The following is a 12,671-nucleotide window of genomic DNA, read 5'->3' on the forward strand; positions in this document are numbered from 1 at the left end:
CTGTGAGATCCTGGGCGTGCAGGGCAAGGCTGTACCTCCCCTGTTCCAGCCTCAGCTCACCCCGGAGAAGGCTTGTGGTCCCCCAAGGCCGCCCGGTCACCAGCTCCCTGTCCCTCCTCCCTGAAAGGTCCTTTAGCTGTGAGCAAGTGTTTGCTGATCCTTGAGCCTAGGCTTTTCTGCCAGACACTTCGTAAAAGGGCGAGGGCTTTGGGGTTTGATTATTTTGTTTGTTTCTCTGAAAAAACAAGGCGCTTCCCTCCTGGATTCCCACTCTCCACATGCTGATGGGCTGAGCAGCTCGAGGGCAGGGCCACATCAGCAGGGGGAGAGGGAGCTTTGCTGAGCAGGTGCCAGGCCCTCGGGGGCCAGGGTGGGCACCCTCTGCCGCCTGAGTCAGCCCTCCCGCGGGCTCTGGGAGGCAGGCACTCGGCTCCGCAGGGAGGGGCACGGATGGGCGTAGATAATGTGTCCAAGACCTTGTGGCTACTCCCAGCCAACTCTAGCCTGGTTCTCTGCCCCTTCGGGGTTTCCCGCGGTGTTGGCAGGGGAGAGGGAGGGGAATGCTGGGACCACCTGGTACCTGATGTGAACAAAACTGGGTTCTCGGGGGGATGAAACCGTGCGCAGAATGCTTCTCGGAGCGCTCGCAGGGTCCCGTCCAGCCCAACGTGCTGGCAGACAAGGCAGCAGGAGGAGCTGGGACAGGCTGGAAGCTGGCCCTGTGTGACCGTGACCTCCGAGGCTCACTGGGTCCCTCTGGCCCATTTTCTCTTCTGCAAAATCAGGCGACTGGGTGACGAGGCCTTCAGGGCTTCCGGCTCTAAAGCTCCGTAGGGTGGACCCGCCCAGGCATGGCGCCTGCAGCAGCCCGCAGGCAGGCCCGTGCAAAGCCCCGTGGTGGAGCTCGATGGGACCAACAGATGACAGTTTCTTCCGAGGGGCCGGGCGTGGGTGCCAAAAGGGGCTCCTGCAAGGGCCTCCAGGGGCCCGTCCCCAGAGTTCAGTGTGGGTCAGGCAGACTCGCTGCTAAGCTACAGCTCCTCGCTGGCAGGTGCTGTGTGTCATAGGCTGGAGGTACAGGGCGCTTCCAGCTCCCGGGCCAGAGGGTGGAGGCGGGGCTCAGGGTAGAGGTGGAGCCAGAGGGTGGAGGCGGGGCTCAGGGTGGAGGTGGAGCCAGAGGCTGGAGGCGGGGCCAGAGGGTGGAGGCGGGACTCAGGGTAGAGGTGGGGCCAGGGGGTGGAGGCGGGACCAGAGGGTGGAGGCGGGACTCAGGGTAGAGGTGGGGCCAGAGGGTGGAGGCGGGACTCAGGGTAGAGGTGGAGCCAGAGGCTGGAGGCGGGGCCAGAGGGTGGAGGCGGGACTCAGGGTAGAGGTGGAGCCAGAGGCTGGAGGCGGGGCCAGAGGGTGGAGGCGGGACTCAGGGTAGAGGTGGGGCCAGAGGGTGGAGGCGGGGCCAGAGGATGGAGGCGGGGCTCAGGGTAGAAGTGGGGCCAGAGGGTGGAGGCGGGGCCAGAGGGTGGAGGCGGGGCCAGAGGCTAGAGGTGGGGCTCAGGGTGGAGGTGGTGCCACAGGGTGGAGGTGGTGCCACAGGGTGGAGGCGGGGCCAGAGGGTGGAGGCAGGGATCAGGGTGGAGGTGGTGCCACAAGGTGGAGGCAGGGCTCAGGGTGGAGGCGGGGCCAGAGGGGGGAGGCGAGTCCAGGGGGTGGAGGCGGGGCTCAGGGTAGAGGTGGGGGCAGAGGGTGGAGGCGGGGCCAGAGGGTGGAGGCGGGGCCAGAGGCTAGAGGCGGGGCTCAGGGTGGAGGTGGTGCCACAGGGTGGAGGCGGGGCTCAGGGTGGAGGCGGGGCCAGAGGGTGGAGGCGGGGCCAGAGGATGGAGGCGGGTTCAGGGTGGAGGCGGGGCCAGAGGATGGAGGCGGGGCTCAGGGTGGAGGTGGTGCCACAGGGTGGAGGTGGGGCCAGAAGCTGGAGGCGGGGCTCAGGGTGGAGGCGGGGCCAGAGGGTGGAGGCGGGGCTCAGGGTCGAGGTGGTGCCACAAGGTGGAGGTGCGGAGAAGCTCCCTCTCCTACCTTTCTGGAGGGATGTGGGGGCCCGTGCCCTCTGTGGACCCCTTGAGATCTTGGATTTACTCACCTGTCTTTACCCAGACCTGCTGCTGCCAGCTGTGTGCTCCAGATTGGACCCCCAGGCTGCCCTGCTCCCGCACCGGGAGTTGGGGTAGAGGGCAGGACCAAGGGACCCGTGGGCAGGTGTCCCCTCTGAGATCAGGCAGATGCTTCTCTGCCCCCTCCCATGTTTCCTTGCGCCCCTCTTAGCAGAGACTTCATGGTCACCCTGTCTTCTTATGAAAGGGATGCTCTTTCTCCTTCTCCAAACTCCAGGACTGTTCAAGGTATTCTGAGATATTCAGAACCTACCCACCCAGGAACACAGATCCGAAGCCTAGCCTTGCCCTGAACTGGGAAGCCGGGGTCACTTCTTCTAAGGGTTCCACATCCCCCAGGGGAGGGTAAGTGCAAGTGGCCACCTGCGTCTCATCCTTGAGAGACACGAGCAGTCGACCAGGCACCTGCCTCCCAGGGGTGGCCTGTGCCGCTTGGGACCCCAGGACGCCTGGGTGTCAGCACCTGCACGGGAACCACTTCTCCACACCTCAGCCGGACGGCTTCCTTCCCAGTAAAGCTTAGATGGTCTTGGAGATGGGTCACAGGGACTCAACTATTTTGAGATAACCATTGCGTGGCTCTTCTGATTGTTTTTCTTCCTCCGTGATGAGGTTTTGAAAGTAAGAAAGAAAGGTGCCCTGAGGAACGAGATAAAGGGATTAAAACGAAGGCAGACACGACAGCCAGGCAATGTTTCCGAGATGCCCCTGACGACCTGCAGGAAAATCCTTCCTTGTAATTGTCACTAAAGGGTTTATACAATTTCCTGCCCAGATTGGCGGTGTTGTGACCAGCAGTGCATAATTAAAGTGCATTCCAAAGGGAAAGATAGTGACTCAGGTAGGCCTGGGAGAGAATCCCATTTGCACAGTCTGGTGGCATCCTTATCTGAGGGCTGGGAGACCCAGCCGGGGCCTCAGGACCAGGAGTAATTAAAATACCTTTAATTGGAAGATTCCATAATGTCTCTGCACGGTGGCACATAATTACTAGTCTGCTCCCCCAGCGTCCTATGGGGAGCCACAGAGAACGCTGGAGCTCTCCTCAGTTGGGAGAGGGTTTCCAAGATGGAGGGGACGGTGGCTATGTCTACACTCGCTGCCTAGGAGATGTTCCCGAACCTCGAGGCGGGAGTGGAGAGGAGAGGTGGTAGGAAGCTCGGACTGGGCAGTGGGGCCTCCGGCCGTGTTTGGAGATCCCGTTGAGACTGCACTGCTGTTGTGAGAGATCCCCACGACCGAGTGGTTGATCACAGCTCCAGGGACCAACGTCCCCACTGGGCAGGCAGGGCTGCGCGCCTTCCGAGGCCTTGGCACGGGGACTTTGCTGCGTCTTCAAAGCCAGCAGCATGGCACCTGCCGGTGTATCTCAGAGCGTCTCACTTGTGCTTCTGCTGTGACACCTTCTCTGACCTGAAGATCCTCTTTTAGGGGATGCTGATGATTACCATGGACCCGCCAGACGAGCCGGGATTGTCTCTGACTTCAGAACTTAACCACATCTGCAGAGTCCCTTTGGCCAGGTAAGGTCACACTCACAGGTTTTGGGCATTGGGACGTGGACATCCTTGGGGGGGGGGGAGGTCACGATTCTGCCCACCCCAAGCCCCAGGGAAGAGCCGGCAATGAAGAAGTCACAGAATCGTGTTTAAAGGGAGACTCTGGGCTGGAGGAGGAAGGAAATGTCACCTCCGGAGCTCAGCCGTGTTCCTTTTTAAAATTTGTGATAAAATGCACGTAACGTAAAATTGACGATACTGATCATTTTGAACCGGCTTAATTTAGTGCCATTAAGTACATTCGTTCACAACGTTGTGCGGCCATCAGCAACATTAATTTCAGAATATTTTCACTTCTCCAAAAAAGAACGCATGCCCATTAAGCCCCCCTCCCTCCTCTCCCCTCCCCCAGCCCCTGATGGCCGCCCCTCCACTCTCTGTGTCCACAGATTTGTCTGTTCTGGACGTTTCAAATACGTGGAATCATACGATATGTGGCCTCTTGTGTGTGGCCACCTTTCACTCCGCATGGTGGTTTAATGTTCCTCACGTTGTATGTGAGTCGGGCCTTCACTCCTTTTATGGCTAAGTACTATGCCGTTGTGTGATTAGACCACGTGGTGTATATCCGTGCATCCGTCGATGGACACCTGGGCTGTTCCCGCGTTTTGGCTTCTGTGAACATTCCAAACAAGTGTTTGTCTGAACATCTGTTTTCATTTCTCAGGTTTATCCCCAGGCTGGAATCACCGATCCTATGGTCACCCCACGGTTCACATATTAAGAAAACTTTGTTGTTTTCAGAACAGCCTTGTGAGGTGAGTGTGGTTGTCCTTGATGTTTGGGGGTGCCCCCACAAAGATGACACGTCCCCTGGAGAACAGCAGGTGGGGCGCTTCTTCCCAAGGACCCAGGTGTTGAAGACAACAGATCCAAGGTGGGAACAGCAGGATGTGGAAGGAGCCCAGGCTGACGGGGGCGGGAGGGAGGCCCAGGAGTGGGTGTCCCTGCTCTGTCCCCCCACCCCCGAGCCCTGGGGACCCGAGGATTGTGGTGACAAGTCCTCCTTCCTTCCTAGGGACCATGGTGGTTCAGTGGCATCTGTGGAGAGCCCGGGCGGTACCCCAGGTGGCCTGGCTGGAGAACCACATTGGAGAGGATAGTGGGGTGGACCGTGCTGACCCCACATGGGGAGTGACAAGGACCATGACGAGGACAAGCGGAGTCAGAATGATAACAATGAGGACACTGCCATTCCTGTCTTGTGTGACAACAGGGACCCCGGACCTCATCACATGGAGTCAACACGAGGTGTCCTGTGTCCTGTGTCCTGGCAGACTGCTCGCCCCCGCAGAGAAAGTGACTCACGGACCACTTGGGTCTTCGGCTTTTAAAATTATGATTCATTTTATCAAAATCCCACTTAAAAATAACTTTTTTATCCTTTCAGATTCAACTTTGATTAACGTTTGATCTTATTATAAACTTAGACGATTAAATTCCCTGAAGTATTTTATATGGAATGAATGTATCGAATATATTTGATTTTCTTTCTTTTTTTCTTTCTTTTTTTTTTTTCCGCTGTGTTTCAGTTGTCTAGCTAGCAAACAAATCTCCCAAGCATTTAAATAACGCGTGTAAATCTATTAAGTTAAGCTAACAAATTCGGAGCATCTTTGATTCTCTGTCGCAATACACTTGAACTTGGTAAACATTCTGGCGTTCCTCCTAAGAGAATTATCTTTTTATTATTGGTAAACATTCTCGCGTTCCTCCTAAGAGAATTATCTTTTTATTATTGGAGACTAATAGTAAACAGTGCCATCTAAAGTGCCGTATACGCTCGTGTTGCCGACACAAAGATAACACGCCCACCCATGGCTCCCCCTGGCCCTCCCCACTGTCCCCCTCCCCAAGTCACTGCTACTGTTACTTTGTTTCTCCCGAAGTTTATATGCACTGCCTGTGCTGCTTGGAGTCTGGCATCATTCAGACACATGTGAGGGCGGCAACACTCATCCGCGTTGCTGGATGCGCCCGCGGCTCCTTCCCTTCCCCGCCAGAGTCTCCGTGGGAACCTAGCATGCATAGTCACCTGTCCTATTGCTGAGGGACACTTGGTGGTTGCCAGTAATTGACTGTGACAACGCTGCCCCCATGATGCCCGTGTCTTGGCACCCGTGTGTGCACGCATTTCTGTGGGGTGCATGCCTCACTGGAGGATGGTGGGGTTGCGCCGTGGGCACGCATCCATTTCTGGTCGCCAATGTCAAACACCTTCCTGAAGTTCTGGACCAACCTCTACTTTCAACAGCACTGTCTGGGAATGTCTGCTGACCTACCTGGTTCAGGCGGTTTTTAAACTTTTACTTGATTACTTGGTGACTAATAAAATAGGCATCTCTTCATTTTTGTTGGCCATCTTGATGTACTATTTTGCGTAATATCTGTTCAGGTCTTTTCCCCACTTTTTATTGCCTGTAATAGTCTTTTTCGTTCTTTTTTGAGCATGAGCGGGGGAGGGGGCGGAGAGAGGGAGGGAGAGAATCCCAAGCAGACTCCACGCTGTCAGCACAGAGCCCGATGCGGGGCTCGAACTCACGAACCGTGAGATCGTGACCTGGGCCGAAGTCGGATGCTCAACCGACTGAGCCCCCCAGGCGCCCCTTGGCTGTCTTATTGTATTAAGAAATTGGTTAGACTCCTTTTTATGTGTTGGCCACACAGGTTGCAACACACTGCAAATACCTCCTCCTTGTCTGCGGCTTTATCACTGTTCTCTTTTGAAGTTACTCTTTGATTAAAGAGGCTCTTAGTTTGGTCCTTGAAAGTCTCTAATTTTGGTGAAGCCCCAGTTTGTCTATCTTTACAAGGGTTAGTATTTTTTGTGTCCTGTTTCTCACCCTGCTTCTCATTCATACCAGCTTATCCTCAATCACAGGGAGCTCTCAGGTCTGTCCCCAGCCGTTTCAGGTTGATGGCACAAAGTCACATTTTTATACATTGTGTGTCCAAAAGCAGCAATAGATTTCTAGCTCATCACCCTGTTGAATCAGGTAGCAAACCAGGAGTCTCCCTTTCCTGAGACCTTGATTTCTCAGCCCGACTGTCAGGTGCTGCTGACACCCTCCCTTCTCCCGCAGGATTCTGGGAGCTCGGAGGCGGGGCCCCGCTCCGTGTAGCCGCCAACACCGTCATTTCCCCACTTTTGAGTGCATTGAGGGTTCCTGGTGGGCTGTCTTCCCTTGGGCACTTGGAGCGGCTCAGTCTGCGGCCGTCGGCCCCTCCTGTCCTCCCTTCTGCTGATCTCCGTGATCACGGGCGATGCCCCACTTTGTCTATGGTAACCGTGTCAGCTCTCTGGGGAGCGGCCTTCGCGTGCTGGAACTTTCCCAGCATTTGTAGTCAACTTCCTCGTGTCTGCGTCTTTAACACGCACCTTTGCTAAGTGGCAGACATGCGAGTGTCCTTCTACCACCGAGCGTGACAATCTTGCCCTTTATTTGGAGGACACGGCCCCGTTACATTCGGTACGGCGGCTGGCGTAGGATGTCATCAATGCTACCGCTTCCTTACTCCTTTGTCCCGGTTCTTGTTTCCCAGTGTCAGGCTGACGTCCTTTCCGAAACGTGGTCACAGCGCGTTTCATCCCGCCTTCCTTCTTGTGCTTCATTGGTTGCACTGTGGCCACTATGTCAGAGAAAGCATCTCAGGTTAGTACCTTCAGGACAGCGTGAGGACCTGACGTGGCCGGGTCTGGCCGACGACAGTGTGGACGACACCGGCTGGCAGTGTGCGTGTGCAGGTGTGTGGATGACTGTGGACCACAGCGTGGACGTCGGTGCGTGTGGGTGCGTGGAGGGTCCAGGGCAGCCTGGCCGTCTCCGCGCGGCTTCTCCTCTCCTGCTTGCAGCTGGCAGACGGGGCTTTGCTCACCCGCTCTCCTGCCCAGCCCAGGCCCCCTGGCGTGGAGCTCTTCCCGGAGGGTGTCGTTCACTGCTAGCGCTCCCCCCAGGAGACAGGCTTCATTATCTTGTTGGAGCAAGGGGGGGGCACCACTCAGACGAAACGCTGAAGCCGACAGCAGAGTGTACTTCCTGCCGAGTGAGGGTCGCCCTGACCAGAGTGCTCACGGCACGGGGAGACTGGCGGACTCTGGAAGAGGGTGGATTTGGGGACTGGGTGACCGTGGCCGTGGATGCCTGGTCAGCGGAACAAGGCCGCCACTGGTGGCCGTCACTCAGGTGTGTGCCCGCTGAGGGAAACTGTCCTCGGTTTGGGGACTGGCTTCAACCTTTGGACATTTGGACATTACCTGCTGCAGCGACGAAAGCGCCAGCCGCCTTGTCTTCCTTGAATTTGGAGCGTGGGCTCTTGTTCCCGTTTTCGCCACACACTCGAGGACGCCAAGGCTCAGACAGGCGAGGACTTTCCTAAGGTTGCGTGCCGCCCGGGAGCGTGTAAGTCTTGGGCTCAGGTCTACCCGAAGGACGTGCCTCTACTTACACACCGTTATCAGTTGTGTTTTTGGTTCTCACGCCCCGCTCCTCGGTCCCCTCTCCATCAGCCCCTGTGGCTCCTCTGTTGTCTGATTCTGTTTGCCCTTCATCCCAGATCCTGAGTCCGATGCCCCAACCCCTCCCGCTCGATAGAGTCACTCTTTTCTAGCGTACTTTTACCTGTCCTCAAATATTTGTGCAGCTGGGAGCATCTAATGTTCGGGAGTTACGTGTTTATCTCAAACCCGCATCACTCCGTATCTTTTTTCTCTCGACACTATGCCTCAAAGATGTGCCCACATTTCTGCACGGACCTCTCACCTTTGATTCATGACAGCCAGTATCTCCTGCCCATTCCCTTCCCCTGGCCACAGACACCCGGGGTGTCCCCCCGGGTCCCCCCGCGCCTGCCCCCAAGTGCTGCAACTTCCTCGTGCGTGAGCCTCTGTGGTTTCCCTGGGTTTTCACTCTGCCGTCGTCGGGGTGAAACGAGGGGACAGCTGTCGTTGTCCAGGCTGGCGCGGCAGGCTGCATTCCGGCCAGCGGTGCTCGGGGCTCACCGACACCTCCATACCCTTTGGAAGCTTTGCCAATCGGAGGGATGGGCGCAGGATGTCACATCATCATTGTGTTACCCGTGTCCCTACCAGCCGTAATGGCGTCACCATCTCTTTGCCATGCAGTATCACTGAGCCCCCCCTTCTACGAAGTGCCAGTCAGCACGCCACACTCGGTTTTAAAATGTTGTCTTTATCTTGCTGGTTTTCAACAATCCTATTCTATTTTTAACTTTTTGTTTTAATATTTATTTATTTTTGAGTGAAAGAGAGACAGAGAGGCGAGCTGGGGAGGAGCAGAGAGAGGGAGACACAGAATCCGAAGCAGGCTCCAGGCTCCGAGCTGTCAGCACGGAGCCCGACACGGGGCCCAAACCCACAAGCCATGAATGAGATCATGACCTGAGCTCAAGTCGGATGTTTACCCAACTGAGCCCCATCCAGGTGCCCCTCAATCTTATTCTAGATGTCAATTTCTTGTTGTTGTTTTTTTAAACATTTTTTGGGGTTTATTTGTTTATTTTGAGAGAGAGAGAGAGAGAGAGAGAGAGCAGGGGAAGGGCAGAGAGAGAGAGGGAGAGAGAATCCCAAAGAGGCTCTGCCCTGCCAGTGTGGAGCCTGATGTGGGGCCTGAACTCGCAAACCGTGAGATCATGACCTGAGCTGAAACCAAGAGCCGGACCAGGAGCCCCTGTTGTGGTTTTTTTAAGAGGTAAACTTTTCCCCCAATCTGTCACGTATCTGTCCTTTTTTTTTTTTTTTTCAACTTTTTTAAATGTTTATTTACTTTTGAGACAGAGAGAGACAGAGCATGAACGGGGGAAGGGCAGAGAGAGGGAGACACAGAATCCGAAACAGGCTCCAGGCTCCGAGCTGTCAGCACAGAGCCCGACGCGGGGCTCGAACTCACGGACTGAGAGATCATGACCCGAGCTGAAGTCAGACGCTCAACCGATTGAGCCACCCAGGCACCTCTCCTATCTGTTCTTTCTAATGGTGTCATTCTACCCTGAACCCAAGTCTTTAAGATCGTTACGCTGAAATCCATTTATTTTTGCCCTAGACTTCATACTTTTTGAGTATTGTGTAAGAACCACATAGTCAATTCAAGATAAAGTTTTCTCCCACAATTTATTCTGTTAGCCTTAGCATTACACTTTTTTGCATTTAGGTTTTTTAACCAACCTAGACATCATTGTCCTCAGCATGTGAGGAAGAGTGCCAATTTTGTTTTACCCCCAAGGGGGGGCCAGTCACATTCAGTATCACCTGTCACGAAACTGAGCCCTTTCTCACTGACATGTGATGTCACCTGTCTTACACACATGGGTCCGTTGTTCAACTTTCAGACTTCTTCCGTGTATGTACTTAATATTTCTATACCAATGCCACATTAAAAAAAAAAAAACTATCATCTTGTCAAATTGTTTCACATCTTGCTAGTCGGGTACCTTTTCCTTCTCTCTCTTCCCAAAATTGATTTATTTTCTGCACAGACCTTTTTTGTTTCTGTATAAGTGTTAGAAGAAGATCGTTGACATTTACAAAAACCACAAGATTTTATCGGAAGCTCATGAAAAAATGGCTTTTGTGGAGAATTATAGTTGCCATTTCTCCAAATGTTGATCTATCCCATCATTGGAATTGGAATATTTTCCCTTTTTCTAATCTTCCTTTGTATCCTTTCAATAACTTTAAAACTTTCTTTATAAGGGTTTCATAAATTCTTTCTTAGATTGACTCTTGGAAACACGGTAGTTTTTCTAGCCATTGTGTTACATCGTTTGTTTTCCGGTTTGTGTCTGCTAGAGATTACCAGCCTGAAGACACACAGTGCACCTGTCAATTTCGTGGGACTGTTGTTCATTCCAATGTTTTGACTACTGTTTCTGATGAGTTTTCTATCCAGGTGGCCATATTGATGAAGTTTTGGGGTGATAGGGGGGGTCTGGAGCCGATGGCCAAGGAAAAATTCTTGAAGATGTCTTTGGTGCAAAAAGGTGATTTTATTAAAGCACAGGGACAGGACCTGTGGGCAGAAAGAGGTGCACTGGGGTCGTGATGGGTAACTGATTATCCACCCTCAGGTCAGGAGGTGGTCAGGAATAGAGTAAGTCTCTCTAAGAAACTTTGGAAGCAAGGTTTCCAGGACCTTGAGGGACTAGCTGTTGCTAGGGAAACACTGTTTATTACCGTTTAATTAAACCTCAGTCATGAGACCCTTCAGATGTGTATCAGGGGGGACATAAGTATGATTGCCAGCACATATCTTGGAGGTTGAGATAAAGGAAGTTGACTTACAGGGTCCTCGAGGTTGGGATAATGATAAGCTAAGATTCCTTTTTGCCCCAGCCAAGTGTCGTCATCGAGGCTGCTGAGCTCCTAGAGGGAGGTCACTTTGCCAGTTTCAAGGACTTGTCAGTGGGCTGCAGGCAGTAAGACAATTTTAATTTCTCATTTGCCTTAGTTTCCCACATCTCCGTGGCAAGCACTTAACCCCTGTCCTTGGTTTTTGGGCGGCCAGGAATGTCCGAGGAATATCACACAGATGCCACCTGAGGGGGGGGGGTGCCAACCTGTGTTTTGCCCTCAGCCCACCCCACCCTCCCTCATCAATATCACCTGCAAATAAGAGCTTTCACTTTTCTTGATAGACCCTTCCACCCCTTGGAGATCTTTCTCGTAACCGTTCCTTCTGCCCAGGGATTGCCAGGAACAGGTGTGTTTCTCTCGCTCCTGTCTTCCAGGAAGCACGTTTCAAACTGGTCCACCGAATACTGTGTGTGCTGTAGAGAAAGTCTCTCTTTGTTTCCAGCTTTCTGAGATTTCATTGAAAAATATGTTGGGTATTTCAAGCACATTTTTTTTTTTTCTGCTTCTTCTGACCTAGTCCATATGATGTGGGAACAAAGGCAGAGGGAAATGGCAGATAGAACTCAATTTCCTTCTAGGCTGCAGCCCCTTGGCAGATACTGGGGCAGCAGAGTAAAACCTTTCTGCGGGATTTCCTGCTGTCTCAGCCCTGATGCTTTGCTGGAGGGAAAAACCATCCTGGCTTGACAAGAGCTAGGCCTCCGGTGCCCTGGGAGTCTTTAGCAGGTGAAAATGTCCCTGGAAACTTCCCCCAGAATTTACCTCCCCCGACCCCATAGTATATAACCAGCCTCTCCTCATGGTCCCCGGACAGCTTTTTCTGCCCACGGGTCCTGTCCCCGGGCTTTAATAAAATTGCCTTTTTGCACCAAAGACGTCTTCAAGAATTCCTTCTTGGCCCTCAGCTCTGAACCCCACGAACCCCCTTCACCCCCAAAAACCTCATCATATATATATATATATATATATATATGATGTTAAATGTCTAGTGTGTTTTCAAAGCTGGCAAAAAAAAAAAACACTTCAAAAACCAAAGTATAGGCTCATTTCACTTATGAATAGTCTCATTTACATATTTACATATTTACATACATTACATATTTACATATTTATATATTGTGTGTGTATATATATATATATATATATATATATATAATATTGCTTGGAACCTTGAGGTGGTAAGTTACATTCATGGATTTTCTGATGCTAAAACTTGTTTTCATTCCTTTGATAAACTTCATTTAAAAAAATTTTTTTAATGTTTATTTATTTTTGACACAGAGAGAGACAGAGCATGAGCGGGGGAGGGGCAGAGAGAGAGGGAGACACAGAATCGGAAGCAGGCTCCAGGCTCTGAGCTGTCAGCACAGAGCCCGACCCGGGGCTCAAACTCATCAACTGCGAGATCATGACTTGAGTTGAAGTTGGACGCTCAACTGACTGAGCCACCCAGGAGCCCCTAAACTTCATTTATAATATTATTTTTAACACAATGTTCAAGTCAATTAGCAAATATGTAAATGAGACTATTCATAAGTGAAATGAGCCTATACTTTGGTTTTTGAAGTGTTTTTTTTTTTT

General features: G+C 52.7%; 1 long non-coding RNA gene across 1 annotated transcript; it reads left to right on the forward strand.

The window, feature by feature from the left end:
* The first annotated feature begins 2,122 nt into the window (after positions 1–2,122).
* LOC122240166 lies at positions 2,123–4,466 on the forward strand. The gene is made up of 3 exons (XR_006219526.1): positions 2,123–2,507; positions 3,594–3,685; positions 4,389–4,466. It is a non-coding gene; the product is annotated as an uncharacterized LOC122240166 (long non-coding RNA).
* The last annotated feature ends 8,205 nt before the right edge of the window (positions 4,467–12,671 follow it).

This window comes from Panthera tigris, chromosome B4 (genome assembly GCF_018350195.1).
Source record: "Panthera tigris isolate Pti1 chromosome B4, P.tigris_Pti1_mat1.1, whole genome shotgun sequence".
NCBI lineage: Eukaryota > Metazoa > Chordata > Mammalia > Carnivora > Felidae > Panthera > Panthera tigris.